Here is a 16,762-nt window from a genome sequence, read left to right as displayed (position 1 = left end):
AAAAATTACACGCGCTTTCCATGGAATATTTTGTGTGCTTCGCAACGTGTTGAACGATGAGAGAAATAAAAAGAGAGAAAGAGAAAGAGAAAGAGAAAGAGAAAGAGAGAGAGAGACAGTTTTCTCCGCGTTTCCTGCTTTTAAGGGTTTCCGTAAAAAGTAGAACAAAGGACTTATACGTAAGCTCGAACGAGAATGAAGAAAGTCTCGTATTGTTCTCTATCTCATCGAGCTCCTTCTATCTAACTCGGCTGATCTTGGTAATTTTTATAAAAACCCGTTCGATGGGTTATTATTCGACGTTGGAAATTCTTAATATTAATGCGACAAAACTTTGACAAGATCGTCCAACATTTTCAGTTAACAGTGACATCCCGAGATATACAACAAAAAAGTTGTACATTTATAAGATTAAGCCAACTAACAAGCCTGGAAAGTTTGCAAGCTTTCGTAGTACGTGCGACGCGAAAGCCGATGAGTTGTTCGGACGGTACATTAATTAATGGTTAACTCGCTGCACGTTTAACGAGACTTTTAACGTAATGTAGTTAGCAGAGTTATCTTCTCTCTCTCTCTCTCTCTCTCTCTCTCTCTCTCTCCCCGTCTCTCTCAAAGCAACACATGTACGTCGAAGGAGGGTTGTTCCGAGCGTTAATGTTCCAAAAGTACGGAGAAACTTGTAGGAACTGTTACGCAACAACCCTTCGTTTCGATAATGTCGAGAAATTCTAATGTCTTATTTGAAATTTCGATAATCAGATAGACACTCTTTCAAAATTCAAACATTTAATCTAATATTCTGATCTCATCTTCGTCAAGTCTGAAAGCTCGTTAGACGTCGGTGCAAGTTGCGAAATGAAATTTTCCAAGAGACGAATAGAGTGACTCAAACGAGAAGAGAGATAATCCATAGGATGAGACTACGCGTATGCGTTGTGTGTGCCACGCGACCGAGACTGATTATTCAAATTTCCACGCGTCGTTGGCTCCTCCGCGTCTTCGTGCAGACGATTATAAATATGCGAGAAGGTCGAACGTCACTGATACTAATTGCTCATGAGGTATTCGACACTTGAACGCGTATGCAGACAGACAGACGGACGAACAGAGAGAGAGAGAGAGACAACATTTTATTCGAAGCAAAAAATGGTCCATAAACGAATCGCGCCATCGTCGTAGTCGTTATCATCGTTGTTCCTGGCTCAATAAATTTTCGAAACGAAAACGATTTCACGCGCCTACAATTCTCCCGGCTCGCTGTCGCGGAAATGGCGAAACGATTGCAATTTCCAGGTGATTGATGAGACTTTTAGAGATAGGCAAACCAAGCTTTTCTACCGTTTCAAAAACTTCTAGTTCGTTTAACGAATTATATCGATAGATTTCTTCTCTCTTTTTTACGATATATCTGAAATTTTTAATAAAACGATCTTTGGTGACACTTTGATCGCAGGGAATAAATTTCACATGTACTTTTATCATTACGTCCGTCTATCTGTCGTAGGAAAAGAAAGAAGAAAAAAAAAAGAAAAAAAAATACAGAAAAATTCGATAAAATCTCGTGCCAATCGACGCGTCAATTATTTCTAATTAATAATCACGAGCTGTGCGATATGACAGGTCTCTCGTAAATGTATATTCGTAGTTAATATAAAGCGATGATAGTATTAACAATCGTAGAATATACTAGGAAAGGCACTCAAGGAGAAACATAGCTTCTGCGTAATTTCATCTCAATCCCTCTTTATGCTTTCATTAGGGCATGCTCGGCAAGAATCATAGACGTTATACTACGAGAGAGAAAGAGAGAGAAAGAGCGAGAGAGAGAGCGACGACTAGGATTGACACGTACCAATGCTCTTGTACTCTAATCACCAAAGTCGTAGCGATGTGATAACGATCCAGCGTTTCTGTTAAAGGGAGAGGGAGAAAGAGAGAGAAGTTAACGCGAAGTAACGTTCAAAAGAGCTTCGATAAAAGTAAGTCCTACATACGTAACGATACATATATCATATATATAATACAATGAATAGTGATCAGTGCTGCTAACACGTGCATCTTTCCTAATCTATTTGCTCCTCTCCATGCTCTGCAGGACAATGCGCAATTTCGTCATTGCGTATGAATGGACGTAAATCTTTGCAACGATTTATTATTATCTCTCTCTTTCTCTATCTATCCTTTTCTCTCTTTCTCTCTCTCTCTCTCTCTCTCTCTCTCTCTCTCTCGCTCTCTCCTTTTACCTCTCATTCTCCATATAAATTCAGAAGGTAATTCAAACGTGACGAGGAACAACGAGATCGATAACTGTTCTTTTTGCAGCCAAAAAATCAAAGCCATCAAATAACAAGAGAACAAAAAAGAAAACACGGCAATAACGTGATAAAAAAAGGGAGTGTGTGTGTGAGAGAGAGAGGGGGGGGGGAGAGAGAGAAACGGAGACGAGTAGATAGAGTGAACGTCACAATTTTGATAGCAACGAGACACGAAAACGCCCGCTCGTAAAACGTACGATAGAGACCGATAGAAAATGTTCAAAAGAATCTCTGTTTTTCGTGCGACAAATACGCTCGTATATTTTCGAGAGATAAATTTGTATATACTTATGTATCGGTTAAATTAACGAAGTACCGTTGGACTTTTGACGACACGATTGACAAGTCTCGAGACAATTTTGTCTATGATGATAAAAAATTAAAAAAAAAAAAAAAGAGAGAAAACAATAATAACGATGATAATAATAATAATAATAATAATAATAATAATAATAATAATATTTAACCGTGCATAATCGTTAATGGTTCGCCCGTGTATTTTCTCTCTTTCTCTTTGTCCAACACTTTTTGCTTTGGGGGCGTTGAAATTTACGACAATGTCGGACGATGACTGTCAAGCCATTGATGACGGGTCAATGGCAGCCTCTCATCATCCACCGACTTATCCTAATAGCTCCCAAGACTATTCTCACTCTCTTCTTGATTGCTTTATCTACCAATTAGGCAAACTCTGACCTCGCTTTAAACGACGTCTCGCGTTAATTAATTGATACGTATTCTGACAGGTTCGAGACAATAATAACCTTCGAAAAAAAACGGAGAGAAGCTATTTATTCTTCAACCCCTCTCTTCCGAACCAATGGAACGAACTTGATTAATATAGATTATTCTTGATGGATTTACGTTACCCAAAAAAAAAAAAAAAAATAAATAAAAATCATATTTATAGGTTACGTCTACGAATATTCTTTGCACTTATCGCCTTCGTATCTAAATTTACGACGTACGCATAATACAATATACATTATTTTCTCGATGAAACGTAAAAGGTTTATATTACAGGTAGAAAAAAATCACGTATAGATGCTCCTCTAACATCGTAATCTTCTTATCGAAGGTCGATATTCGTTGGATGAAATTCGATTAGAGTCATCGTCTCCATCTCTCTTTTTTGACAAGAACGATATATATCGATGTTGGCGTAGCGCGTCGATATATATCAAAACGCTCCATCTCTTTCTATCTCCTTGTACGTGCGTACTCTTCGACATCGATCATTCACTATGTCCTAAACTTTGTACGATCTCATTGCAGTTACTCTTATTCGATCTCGATAAGATCGATCGTTCTCGATTAAATTGTTACGGAAAATATTTATTACACCTGGATAGTAATATTTAACGGAACTCAATAATACAGGCGCAGATAAGGTATCGCAGTTTAATTTACTTTTTATCGAGTCACCTGATCCGTTTCGATTAAATACGACGAAAATAATAATAATACTGCACAATGCGTAATTATACAAGACGATGAAATATTAAATGTATAGCTATTTTTGAACGGTCGATCGTAGCGTGACTACGCTGACAGGAAAATCGATCTAACTAATTACGGATGATTAATGATTGTGTTTGCCATCATTTACGAAAGGAATTTAATAAAACGAGTATAAATATTATCGTTAAAAAAAAAAAAAAAAGAAGAAAAAACCAACTACAAGAGACACCTCGATCGAGCTAATGAATGAACTTCGTTTGAAAAATCGGGAGAAAGAAATGACCTTCCTTGGTATATTGTTGTCTTCTTTCGCTTGTTTATAATGGAATAACCTCTAATTGGCCTTCCCGTTTTCGTGCGTATCTAAACCTGCGTCGAATGATTCATCACGATTCTCGTCTTTATCTTCGACGAATAAAATATTTTAATGAGCATGTATACCGATTATTAATTTATTACGTACGTAACAAATATATATATATATATATACACATACATGTATATATATATACGTGTATATAAATTGGTTCTTTTAGAGGAATAAACGGAGGTAGAAAAAAAGGTTACGAAAGTAAACAGAGTAGAACGTATTCGATAGTAATGGATTTTGCCTCGTTCGAATTCCCTTACGCAGCAATAAAGCAACGAAACGAGACAAAATCAAGCAAAGCGTGTTCGGTTACGTAACACTTACCTTTCTCACTTTCACCACCACGCACAACAAACCCTCGGTTGATCTTGGCTTGCCCACGTGCCGACTCGTCGTCTTTCCTCTCACTCTCTCATTCTCTTCCTTCGTCCGTCTTTCTCTTTCTCTCCCTCTCTCTCTCTCTCTCTCTCTCTTCCAGTGGAAGCTCTTCGGTGAAAGCAGCAGCAACAGCAGTAGCCTTGGCCTTTAACGTCGTGCGAAGACGAGTTCCTTCTTGATCCCTCCTCGTGCTGCACTAGAGAATAGGATAGCAAAGAAAACGTAGAGGCGATTCGACAACTGACCTTTTCGAACACATATACCGATAATTCGAATCCGATAATTCGTCTTTGTATATATATATATCTCGCTATCTTCAAGAGATTCCCTAAAAGGCTTTACGTCACGCGACCGCAAGTTTCACCAAAGCACCACGTTGTTATACCGTTTGATAAAACTAATCTTAACGAACGAAATCAAATATAGTATAAACCGTTCGTCTGGAAGTAATACGTCTCAAATAGATATCTACGCATTGTAAAAGAATTATATTCGTTTCGGATAACGTCACGCAAACACATTCGGGAGTCCTCTAAAGCGACGTCGAAGTTCCGATGAGCGCGTAAGCGCTTCCGATATCGACCGCACGGAGTCTCGTCGTAGACTGGTGCACGGCAACCAGCCGGGAGTGGAGCAAAGCGCGCTCGGTCATCTTCGCCTCTACTCGGCTCCACTCGGATCAGACTTCGCTTCGCTATTCCCCCACTCGACTCAACGGCGCGTATACGATCGCCGCACCCGATTGGTTACGGCGCCGGCGCCGTCTCAACGGCGATTGGTCCGTCAGATTATTTCGGATCGCTCGCGGGTAAACCTATCTTTGAATTAAACGCGATTCTCGCTTATATTAATAAATAAACAATATCCGTGTCAATCGAGAGGAGCGGTGAGTTCGTTGACTTGTTTTCTGCATCGAAATTTTATCTCGTTTCGAATTATTATTATATCTTTTTACGAATATTTATCTTCTCCCGATTGATTATAACGTTTCAAATACGTACGTGTCATCCTTCTTCCTACAGATTAATGAAAAGGAAATCTTTTTCTATTGACGTGAAATCGATTGTTGCACTGTTATCGAATGTCGATATACATGCACGTGTGTATACGCACACTCGCACGTAGACGTATATACAGGCAGAAACATTACATTAAATCCATGTCCGAGCCACTCTTGATTACGATTCTTTATTTTCTTTTTCTTTTTTTCTTCGATAAAATGCAACGTTTCGCGATTCGTTAAACGCATCGGAAAATTTACGGATTCATATCGGAAAATTTAGAGTTTTTGCATATACAGTTAATCGTGCGTGAGCCGTTTCGAAGGAAATATATCAATTGAAAATCGTTAAAAGGCGAATAAATGAGAGAGAGAGGGAAAAAAAGAAAGAAAGGAAGAAAGAAAAATATCGAATATGCGTTGCATATATTGTCCTGGCAATATTCCAGATGAGAGGTACTTGTCCGCGTCCCAAGAGAGACCGCCTAGTAAAATCCTGTTTCATATCAGTCTTCCATTTTACCCGACTACGATGATATTGCGAGAGCTGCTTCTGAACTTCTCTTAGAGCGTCTCTCTCTCTCTCTCTCTCTCTCTCTCTCTCTCTCTCGTTATGCAGTAACCATGGAAGATATAAAAGAAAAAAAAATAAATAAATAAATAAAAAGAAGAAAAAGAAAAGGAACAGGACGAGAAGAAGGAGAGAAAAAAAAGAAGTAGAAAGAGAAAAGACGCTCGAGAGAAAGATCGGAAGAAACAAAATTGGAAATGTTTCTAAAGAACAAGAACGTGGGACGAAATCTACGAGATGGGAGGAGCAAACATTTTGGGAAAAGTATCCACGTAGAGGAAACGCAGTGGTTCGTGAGGGGAAAAAAAAAGAAAAAGGAATTAAAAAGACGGGGATAACGGTCTGACCCGAATATAAACGCTAAAAAGTAAAGTTATCCTCTTAAAGCCGCTATCCTCGATCCGCATAATGCGCAATTTTAAAGAGATTAAAAAAAAAGAGTGACGCGTTACTTCGAGTACGTTCGAGATCAATGGATATATATTTCGGTTGCAGTTTGTAAACAAAAGTTCGACCTTTGTTTACAACATACGGTCTAGCAACCAACGATATAGGATAATACTCACAAGCGTAAAGTATAACTTGTAACGTTTTACAGTAATGAATGATTTTATATGACACGTCGTTTGATTCGTCTCATTAAAAATATCATCGAAATGAAATATAATATAATTCCATTTAAAACAAAATGAATTTGACTTTGAAATTTTCTCCCCTACTCGACCTGCAAAAAATGCATTGGCCTCGCGCGACGCGCTCCTTCTTCGTATCAAATAAATCTCTAGAAAAATTCTTTTAGTAAGTTTGGCTTTTCACGAGATATTCCGATGTTACTAGATAAACGGGACATCCTGTATATCTACGTATAATTACACAGAGTGATCCAGGTAAAGCTCTAAAACTTTACATCGCCTTATATATATATATATATATATATATATATATATATATATATATATATATAAGATTTGACGTCACCGCAAGTTCGTTTCATGTAATGAGATTCATTAAAATTTCGACGTAACATTTCCTTGTCAGGACGGGAACCAATAAACGCTCTGATATTTCCGTGGCAGATGCTTTAACGTTTCTCAGCAGCACGTAGCAGCGGCAGTAACAGCAGCAACAGCACGTTGAGAATTTCTAGCCCGTTAACGTGCAGACAACCGCGAACTGATCTTAAACGTGGAGAACGATGGTTACTCTTCGTCTCTCCTCTCTCTCCCTTTCTTTCTTTTTCTATCTCGACGACGTCGTTAAGTTTTCTAGGTAGGCAATCGTCATTTTTTATAAATCTCATCGCTCTTATAAAAGGATAAGCCGATCGATCGTTAAAAATGACATTCGGTCAACTTTGAAACCAAAGATATAATTAATATCCAGCGTATATCTACGCGACAAAGGCGTATTAGATCCTCGTACTGCTCCTTTCTATCTAGTACAATGTACACACACTCGCTCTCTCTCTTTTTCTGTAACACTTGCAAAGTCTCGTGAGAACGTTCACGTGCCTTGGACGACTTTGTTCCAGGATGAATACCTTTTAGTTTTGCCCGCGTAGGCGTACGAGCATTGCTGCTTGGTGTGAAAGGGGAAAGATAATACGTATGTGTGTGTGTGTTTGAGTAAGAGAAAGAGATAGGTAGATAAATAGAGAGAAATGGTGGATGTTGGAGAGCATCTTCCTTCCTCGAGGCATACGGGATGCATTAGAGTAGTTCGCGAGTGCATGTCGCATCACCCTTCTCTCTTACCTTCAGCCCTTATCCTAGAAAACAATGAGATCCGACATCCGCCACTTTGAATCAAGCTGTTGAGACCGGTTACTTCCGGTGCTCTTCTCTCCCTCTCTCTCTCTCTCTGTCTGTCTGTCTGTCTGTCTGTCTTTCCGTATCTATCTCTCTCTCGCTCTCTCGGCTACTCGTAAAACCGAAACTTCTCCAAAAGTTTTGTAATGGCTGTTCGTTGTTGGAATAACGTAATTAAAGTTTCAAAGAGACCGAATCGAGGAGGACGCTTGGCGGAAACGCTCGAGTTTAAGAAGAAATTCACGGGTAATCGTGTCTATTTGCTCGTCACCGTCGCTATCGTCATCGTCATCTCAGTCATCGTCATAATCGTCGTCTTCTTCTTCTTCATCGCAGCCATAGCTTAGCTCAGCTTCGTTCTGCGAAATTAACGACTATGGCGTTCCCCGTTCTCGCCGTCTATTTTACGTTTCGTTACGAATTCAAACTACCTCTTACACGAAGAAACTCGACGGTCTTTTCATTCATTTCTAAATTACACCGGACTCTAACTATATACATATATCTCTTTGTACGGTTTCTTTCAAAGGACTTTGACTTCCGAAAGGGATGTTAAAAATACGTTAAAAGAACATGGATGGGAATAAAGAAACACGTTCGGTGACACGAGAAAGGAGGAAAAAAGGGAAAGGAGGGAGAGGAGGGAAAGGAGGAGCAAGAGTTACGAGACGAATGCCGAGGCTATTGAAACTCGTAGAAACACCGAGGAGACGAAAAGAAAGATACGGAGAAGATGAGGACAAGAAGAAGAAGAAGAAGAAGGAGGAGGAGGAGGAGGAGGAGAATAAAAAACGAAGCTGAGAGAACGGGAACGTAGGCAAATGCAAAAGAGAAAAGGCACGACACTTGGAGAGAAGCCATGGCAATTAGTGCTATATAATGGATGAAGAGAAGTTAATGTCTTAGAATTAGCGAAGAACGACTGGGAATTATGGTACTTCTATGGTACTTTTCAGATAAAACATGCTAATTCGCGAACGTTACACCATCTCGGTTCGTTGAATTTCGAAGGAACGAAATTTCGAGAGGAACGCTTCGATTCCCGGCAAACGAATAAACCGATAAAAAAGAAAAAATATATATATCTATGTATTCCCCCTTGACTTCTTTCTCTTTGGCCTTTAGCCACCCCACATCTCACTCTTCTCCTAGTTTCCCTCTTTAGGTGCTGACGAGGTGTCTTGGAGAACTGCCAATTTACACCCACGACTTCTTACGATAGCCCCAAGAAATTCTAACAAAAATAATCCCACTATCTCATCCTTTGATCCTACCGTCGCAAACTAAGTCCGATTTGTTAAGGGTTGGGACGATTATTTAAATTAGATTTCCTCGCGATCGTGCTAATAAAGCGAGCTCGTTCTCTCGAATAAGCGAATCGAGTGCTGACTCGACGGCTCGTCGAACAAAAAACTCTTTCTACTTTTTACGGATTAAGCAAAGAGAAACGAGCGGAAACATCGGGGAATACGTAAAAATCTTTTGAATTATTCGACAGCGAACGTGCAAAAACTTGACTCGTTTCCGCACGAAAACCATTTACAATTAACCAAAGCTCCTCTACGATTCTCGGCGCGCATTCGCTAGCGCGAAACGTGACACGGAGCTCGAGAGTACCATTCCCAGATCCATTTCCAGGCTCGCATGAGAAACGATTCGTGTCTGGCGAAGGAAACGAGCGATTTGTTAATACCCTGATGAACGCCGCGAGTTAAACCGCGAACGATAAAAGCCGCTACGAACCAACGAGCGTTCTAATCCAGGAGATGCATCACCCTACGGATACCGGCGGAGAATCGAGAAAAAATTCGATTAATCTAAGCTCTACCAAGTCGTATCTCTTCTTTTCAAGCTCCTATCCGCTAATAATAAAAGTCTGTACATATATATATATATATAATATGTATATGTATATGCGTATATATACGCGCGCGCATCGTATGCCGAAGAAATACCGTTAATTTAGTACCCATTTTATCAATTTATTGTATCCACGTGGAAAGCCGTACTTTTCGTCAAAATCTCTCAAGCGGTTTATCGCGGAGATCTATCCAGAAACACGACTACGAGAAGACCACTTTATTACACGTTCGTTGTTCGAAATAAATCTTTCGAATGGATATATCCCGTCGAGAAAAATTCAGATATATAGATTCCATTCGGTTAGAGTATTTACGTGGAATGCGTAGATCCCGACCACAAGCGAACGTGTCGTCCGGCATTCGCGCCCGAAATCAACGATTATGGGCGTGCAGCAGCACAGGAGGTGCCGCCATTTCCCACAGAAGGGGTGTACCGATGTGGTCGTAGAGGAGGTGGAGATAGAACCGGAGGTGGTGCTACGTGGTAGAGTAGAAGCCGATGTAAGCCCGGAATCAACGATCGCTCGACGTTATAGCCGCTACCACCTACCCATGTTCATAATTTATATTAAAGCGTGCGCCGACTTGCCGTAATAGCGCCATTAAGGAAGGACCAAGACCTACCTAACGTAGCTTCACCCTTTCTAGGATGGACATCCTCGTAAACGTCCTCCTCGAACGTTCCTACAAATCCTTCGTAAGATAGCCATTTTCTTAAACTCGCTTCATTAGCGATACTTTTATCCGACGTATTCGCGTCTACAGACTCTACGGACGATATATCAAAGTATACGCGATTCAACCGCGTCCCCCAACTTTTTTCATTTCGTTCAAAAGGTTCGTCGGCGAGGCTAATAACTGCTCTATCCATTGATCGCGCGTTACGAGTTTCAAGGAGAGCCTTCGCGTAATAAACGTCTCGTTCAAAGTTAGCGCTAAACGATTTTTATTTAAAGGCCAACGAGCCGAACGAATATATTCCTAGAGGCCAACAAGAGGGAACTCGGTGCAACGCTTTTGCTAATTTCTAAAGGTAAATCCCCCAAGAGTGGCCAGGGACTAACTTTTCCACGATGCGAGAACGTGTTTGGGAAAGGGTGGAAGAAAAGAAATGAAAGTTGGAAATGGAAAGAGAAAGGAAGAAGGGAAGAAATAAAGAAAAAGGGATTTCAAATGGCAAGAGACGAGGATGGAAAGAGAGGGTGGCCTCGTGGAAAAGTAATGCATTTGACAAATTCAAATGACTCGACGGGATAGTGTGCGCTCTCAAGTGGCAAATTAACTTGGAATCTTACAACCATGGAGGCTCATCTCCGACTACAACGACGTTTCACCAACTTGGACCGTGGTTCTCTCTCCCTCCTTAACGTTCGTTCCTAAGTTTTCTTTCAAATTAACTAGAATTCGATAGGATCGAGACGTTCGACGTTCTCACCGACGTCGATCGGCTCTTTTTTTTTTTATAATCCCTTTGTTTCCCTTTATCGTCTACCAGTGCAACGTTCTTAAAAATTTTCGAACCAAAGGAAATAACTGCAGCAGACCGAAACGATCGTGGCGCGTAACTCGATCGGAATAAAGCTTTCCGGATGGACGGACGGGTTCGGGCCACGAAAGAAAATAAAAAGAAAATAAATGGAAAGATAGAGAAAAAGAGATAAGGGATTTTCGTGGCAGGCACTTTTCTATATTTTTCGCATTTTCCTGTTATTTTTCTAGCGGAGAAAATATATTCCGTAATATGCGCGATACGAGCTCGGCCCTGAGCCACAGATTTTCCTGGGCTTAGACGATAGCGATGTATCAACGTTCGCGCACTTAAGCAATCCGGATCAAAAAGCATTAACTTTCAACTATTTATCTTTCAAACGTAGTTTTCTATCTCGTCGATAAAATAAATCAACGATCGATAATGCTGATCGTTCGAAAAGTGATATATAAAAGAGAACAGAAATGGATTTTTTTTCTTTCTTTTTTTTTTCGAAACTTTGATCTACCAGTTCGATTTATGCGACGTACGAGATGGGGAAACGAAACGAAAAAGAAGAAAAAGAAAAAAAAAAGAGATGTTAACCACGACCTCTCGTACATTTTACGTAATAAATAATTAACGCTAAGTGTCACGCTTAGAAAATGCAATTCGTTGGATAAACAGGAACGCGCGTACGCATTTATCACAGCCAAGAGAGATATACCTGACGTTGCGGAGCGGAATTTGAAATTTTTGTCGAGTCGTATAAATTGTTAGAAAAAAAAGAAGGAAAAAAAAACACAAGAAGAAAATAGAGAATATGATGTAACGACGAACGATAACGAGTTTAACTCGAAGTTACATATTCGAAGCCCGTAGAAACGGAATTCCGTTCGTTCAAGTATCGGAATAAAATGGAAAGAATCTCGAGGTCAAGGATAAAATCAATCATTCGTACCTTTCATCTTTTGTTCCGTTTCGATTTACGGCTTACTCTCGATTACGCGAGACGTTTTTGTCAGAACGTTTAGCCGCTCTCGCATTGGCACAACGATTTTTATGAAATCGAGTAGGAAGAGGAAGAAAAACAAAGAAACAAAACAAAAAGAAATAAAGAAAAACTCGTCGAGCGTTCTTTAACGCTTTAGTTATCGGAGAAAGGTGTGAAATTTTCTGTTACGACATAACTATATCGCAAAGCCTCATGAAATAAACTTGGGAAATGATCAACGCGATCGATAAAACGGATACATAAAATTGATCTCGCATTAAATTATCGTCGTCGTCGTCGTCGTCGTCGTCGTCGTCGATAAATAATTAATATTAAAGAAAGGAAGAAGGAGAGAGAAAGAGAGAGAATCACGACAGTTTCCATTTAACCGAGCTACCAATTTTCTTAATTTCCATACTTTGACAAAAAGGAAGGGTACGAAGGCAGGTCGTTGTAAAATAAATCTTTGTCCGAGGTATCGACTAGACGTTAAAGCACGTAGAGTGCTCCATAGGTAATACACGAGATACTCGAACACGCTGCTAATTCATGTATAATAGATTCGACTTTGCACGAAGCGAGCGTATTTACACCGTCTCGCGTTATAAAAGCCATTGGCGCAACAAGCATATATATATACACACATATGACAGCACCCAACACAAAAACACACACACACATATTTATGCGGATAATTAATGAAGGTCGACGTCGTGAGTTGGTTTCTTTTTAGTTGCACTGCTTCCGATCGGCTCGTACATCTTGCTTTCGAACAATGCACGTCCTCCTCCCCCTCTCCCACCGTCGTGGTAAAGCTTTTGCCACGATGCTTTTGCCACGAACGATGCGAGCCAGTATTACCGGTAAACGAGGCATTACTTACTCTCACGGCGAACGCTTTGATTATATTAAATTAATTCATCGCCGAACGTGACCCTTCAAGAATCTCTTCGCTAATTATGTCCGTATTTACGTTTCACGACTTAATCGCATTCCTATCTTTCACATTTCGTTAAATTTTCGTATCGACGATTATTTTCCTCGAAGCGAATGACTCGCGCGATACGACAATCGAGTTTTATCGAGATCTCTCTCTCTCTTTCTCTCTCTTTTTGTATAAATGGAGAAAGAAAAAAGAAGGAAAAAAAAAAAAGAAAAACTCTATCGAAGAAATGTTCGGTACGAAGCAAAACGTGGAAAAACAAAAGGAACGTTTTTAAGAAGCACATATGTCGCTTGCATAATATCTTATATAACGTTACTGCATACGCATTAGATACGTTCAAATTGATATATTTCCATACGTACGTATTTGTATCAATGAATAACTCTAGAGTCTTGCCTTATAAACTTATATCTATACACACGCGCGTACACGCACACGTACACAACGAACGTATTTGAGATTAACGATAGGAAATAAAAAATTCGTAACGTACGATTTCTCACCTTCTTATCTGAAAAAGGTACGGCGATCGTTCTCGATTTATTGCGTCTAAATGTTTTCCAAGATCTATCACTTTTACGAAGTGACGATAGCCCGTTCGTTTCCTGTAACAGAGATAACGAAAACGATTGAAACTTGTATACCACGTACTCGGAGAGCATCGAAATAAGAAATATAACGTAACGCGTTAACAATTTTCTATCGGTATAACGTTTTTAAAGAACGAACGTTATTAAACGATTAAACGTTTTCGATACGGTCCGTGTTATTATTCGCGTTCGCAAAAATTTTCTGTAACAAGCGTAATTACGACGTCGCAACCGTGGTTATTTTCAGCTTTTACGCTTCGCAACACAATTAGCACGACGCCTTATTGTGCGGAGCGTCTTCGTTTACTTTTTTGCGGACGACTTCGATGGACAATGACTCGATTGTGCAGTAGTGTATGCCATACCAAGGACGCCTCTAGACCTAATCGGGCCACCAATCCTTTTCTTTATCTTCTGTCTCTCTCCCCCCTCCCCTTCTCAACCTTTCCCTTCGCAAACACGCTCACGAAAGGTGAACGTGCTTATCGCACAATAAGCGTATTGTTTAATAGGATAATATACGATAATGTATACGAAGTGCATAGAAATATATTTTATAATACGATTTGTCTGATATAATAGGTAACGATTGCGTTCGATCGCGTCGTTACGTACAATAAGTTACAAAAGTTTTCGTCGCAATTAACGTATAATCGCGAATACTTTCGTCGTTGAAATTTATCGAAATTATTCGATCGATATCGATTACCTGCATGCTGGTCGAACGAAAGCGCGTATAAAAGTATAATAAACTTCTTCTATTGTACTTTTTCGGAGAGAAAGATTTGTTGCTTCCATCATGGCTTCCTTGCTAAATAACGGTTACTTTGCGACGAATTTCATATCGCGGTTACCATGGAGACGTACTCAGGAGCGTAATAAGAAAAAGTCCGAAAAGGGGTACTCCCACCCCTGACCGTTCAGGAGCGTATTCTTAAAAAGACCCAAAAGGGGCACCTCCGATTCGTTCCCTCTATATTTTTTCTCTATCTCGATGTTCCCTGTCAAATGACACAGGACGACGCGTTTTACAGACACAGAGATTTTTTTAATCCGATCGAACGTGTTTCGCTAACGAGTAACGGAAATAAACGAGTGACATTTCGGACAGGATAATAAACGACTAATTTCTTACTTAGGAATCGTAAAAGACAACGTAAGAAACGAGAGAACACTTACTAGAAAGTACAAATATCGGGCAACGAAGATTCCTCTGTGGCTTTCGAACCGCGCAACGTTCTCGATTGATTCTTCTTCGCGTTCTTCTCAACGTTCTACGAAACGAGCATTTCACTTTTTCCGATGATTATTCTCAACGAAGGACAAACAAACGAATATTCATATTGCGAACACTCGTCGACAGAACGTTCGACGCCTATCAACAACAACGCGTAACTTTGAACGGTCGTATAAGCTGCTGTAAACAATGGACTAACCGGCGAACCACGTGACTTTCTTACCAAGGTCTCGTCGCGAAAAACCGTTGAGGAGAGAGGGGGGAGGGGGAAGAGAGAGAGAGAGAGAGAGAGAAAATTTACAAGCAAAAAGAAGGAAGACGAATCGACGGAGAAGGAAAGACGATGCTTGGATTATTGGAGCGAAATTTCATCGGGAAAGTCGGTTAAATCGTACGGTAAAACAGAGTGGTCCTCTTCCTCTCCTTCTTCCTCCTCCTTTCTCCTTCGGTGAATCTCGCGATGACGAGAACGACGAGGACACCCGGCGAGAAGCGACGAGATGGATGGATCGTTCGTAGAAACGTGAAAGGTCTCTTCCTCGAGATATCGCGGACTCGAGGCGACGGGAAAAACAAAGACACAGGGATCCCCGAACACGGAGATCTTTGACGCGGACATCCTCGCCGTCGGACGATCGTAGGCGCTGAATAAAGCTACGACGACAGCGCCGCCAAGCGACCGCCGACGAAACCCCTTGCAACTTGCTTCGCAATCGGATTCTACGATAGGAGGAGCGATCCGATGGGTGGGGAGAGCGGGGGAAAGTGGTGGGGGAAGCAAGCTGCGGAAAAAGCGACGGTTCTCCCATCGGTGATACTTTGGAGAAACGAAACGCGGGAGTACGAATGACTTAAACGTGATGGTTGTAACTCGCACGAATTTTCTCTCTAGAATTTTTCCAATCGACCTCTCGTCGACTCTCGAGTTGGTCCTCGCGACTACCGATCGATTACCGATCGAACGCGACGACGATTAATCGCGATTGATGCGTCTCTCTCTCTCTTTTATTTCTTTGATATCACCACGCGACCCAACGTAATTAATATCGAACACGCTCGTCGATTCATTCGTCTCGGTACTATTCGGCAGACTCGGCGAGGAGTAATACAGGGATCTTCTTCGTTCGATAATAATACCGACGGATATCTCTAGCTATAGCGAACGTGTTACGAGCATCCTCGAGCGTCTTACGAGCTGCAACGAAATAGCTCTCTCGAAATTTGCGGCTTTATTGCATACTCTTGAACGGTTTCAAGAGCTTCGGATAAACTCGTGAAATCGCGAAGGCCGAGTAATATACGAAACAAGTGTCGTCGAAAGTGTACCGAAGGTGGAGAAAGAAGAAGCGACGAGATAAATAACCTTCATTCGCGAGTCCTTTCCTCCTGGCTGTTCCTCCTCCTGAATTTGCGAGAGCGTAAGTCTGTGGATACTTGGAAATTTTATTCGTCTTTCGTTCTTACATCGATGCGACGAACCTTGTTCGATACGATCTACGATACCCATCTTTTTTCGAACGTAGGAACGACGTAGTTTTCGAAAACGAGTACACCTGTACCACGACTTACCAAATATCTGCATATTTTTCTTCTCTCGCCTCTAAAAAAATAAAAATAAAGAAAAAAAAAAGAAACGTGTGAAAATGCAGCCGCGCGAGAAACACTGGCCGCGACGCGCGCTCCTCATCCATTATTACAGCGAGACTTACCCGAGCGAGAATTCGTTCCACTTTTCCACCTTTTCGTTTCCCTCTTAATTTCC

The 16,762-nt window shown here is 40.7% G+C and overlaps 1 protein-coding gene across 11 annotated transcripts in view; it reads right to left on the bottom strand.

Annotated features, from left to right (window-relative positions):
- The window catches only part of LOC127068046 (beta-1,4-N-acetylgalactosaminyltransferase bre-4-like), a 69,278-nt gene extending 53,631 nt beyond the window's left edge, over positions 1–15,647 (bottom strand). For 5 of the 11 annotated variants that reach the window (XM_051003652.1, XM_051003657.1, XM_051003653.1 and 2 more), the window contains exons 1-3: positions 14,943–15,646; positions 13,677–13,778; positions 4,471–4,720 (exon numbers count right to left, since the gene is read on the bottom strand). The gene's annotated coding sequence lies outside the window, so the exon portion shown is untranslated. Of the gene's footprint in view, positions 1–4,470; positions 4,721–4,787; positions 5,142–13,676; positions 13,779–14,942 lie in introns of those variants that run through there. The other 6 variants (XM_051003663.1, XM_051003662.1, XM_051003665.1 and 3 more) reach the window with 4 other exon arrangements.
- Positions 15,648–16,762: the final 1,115 nt, after the last annotated feature.

This window comes from Vespula vulgaris, chromosome 12 (assembly GCF_905475345.1).
Source record: "Vespula vulgaris chromosome 12, iyVesVulg1.1, whole genome shotgun sequence".
Lineage (NCBI taxonomy): Eukaryota > Metazoa > Arthropoda > Insecta > Hymenoptera > Vespidae > Vespula > Vespula vulgaris.
The sequence above is the reverse complement of the archived record's forward strand: the minus strand, read 5'-3'. Positions and strand labels throughout refer to the sequence as shown.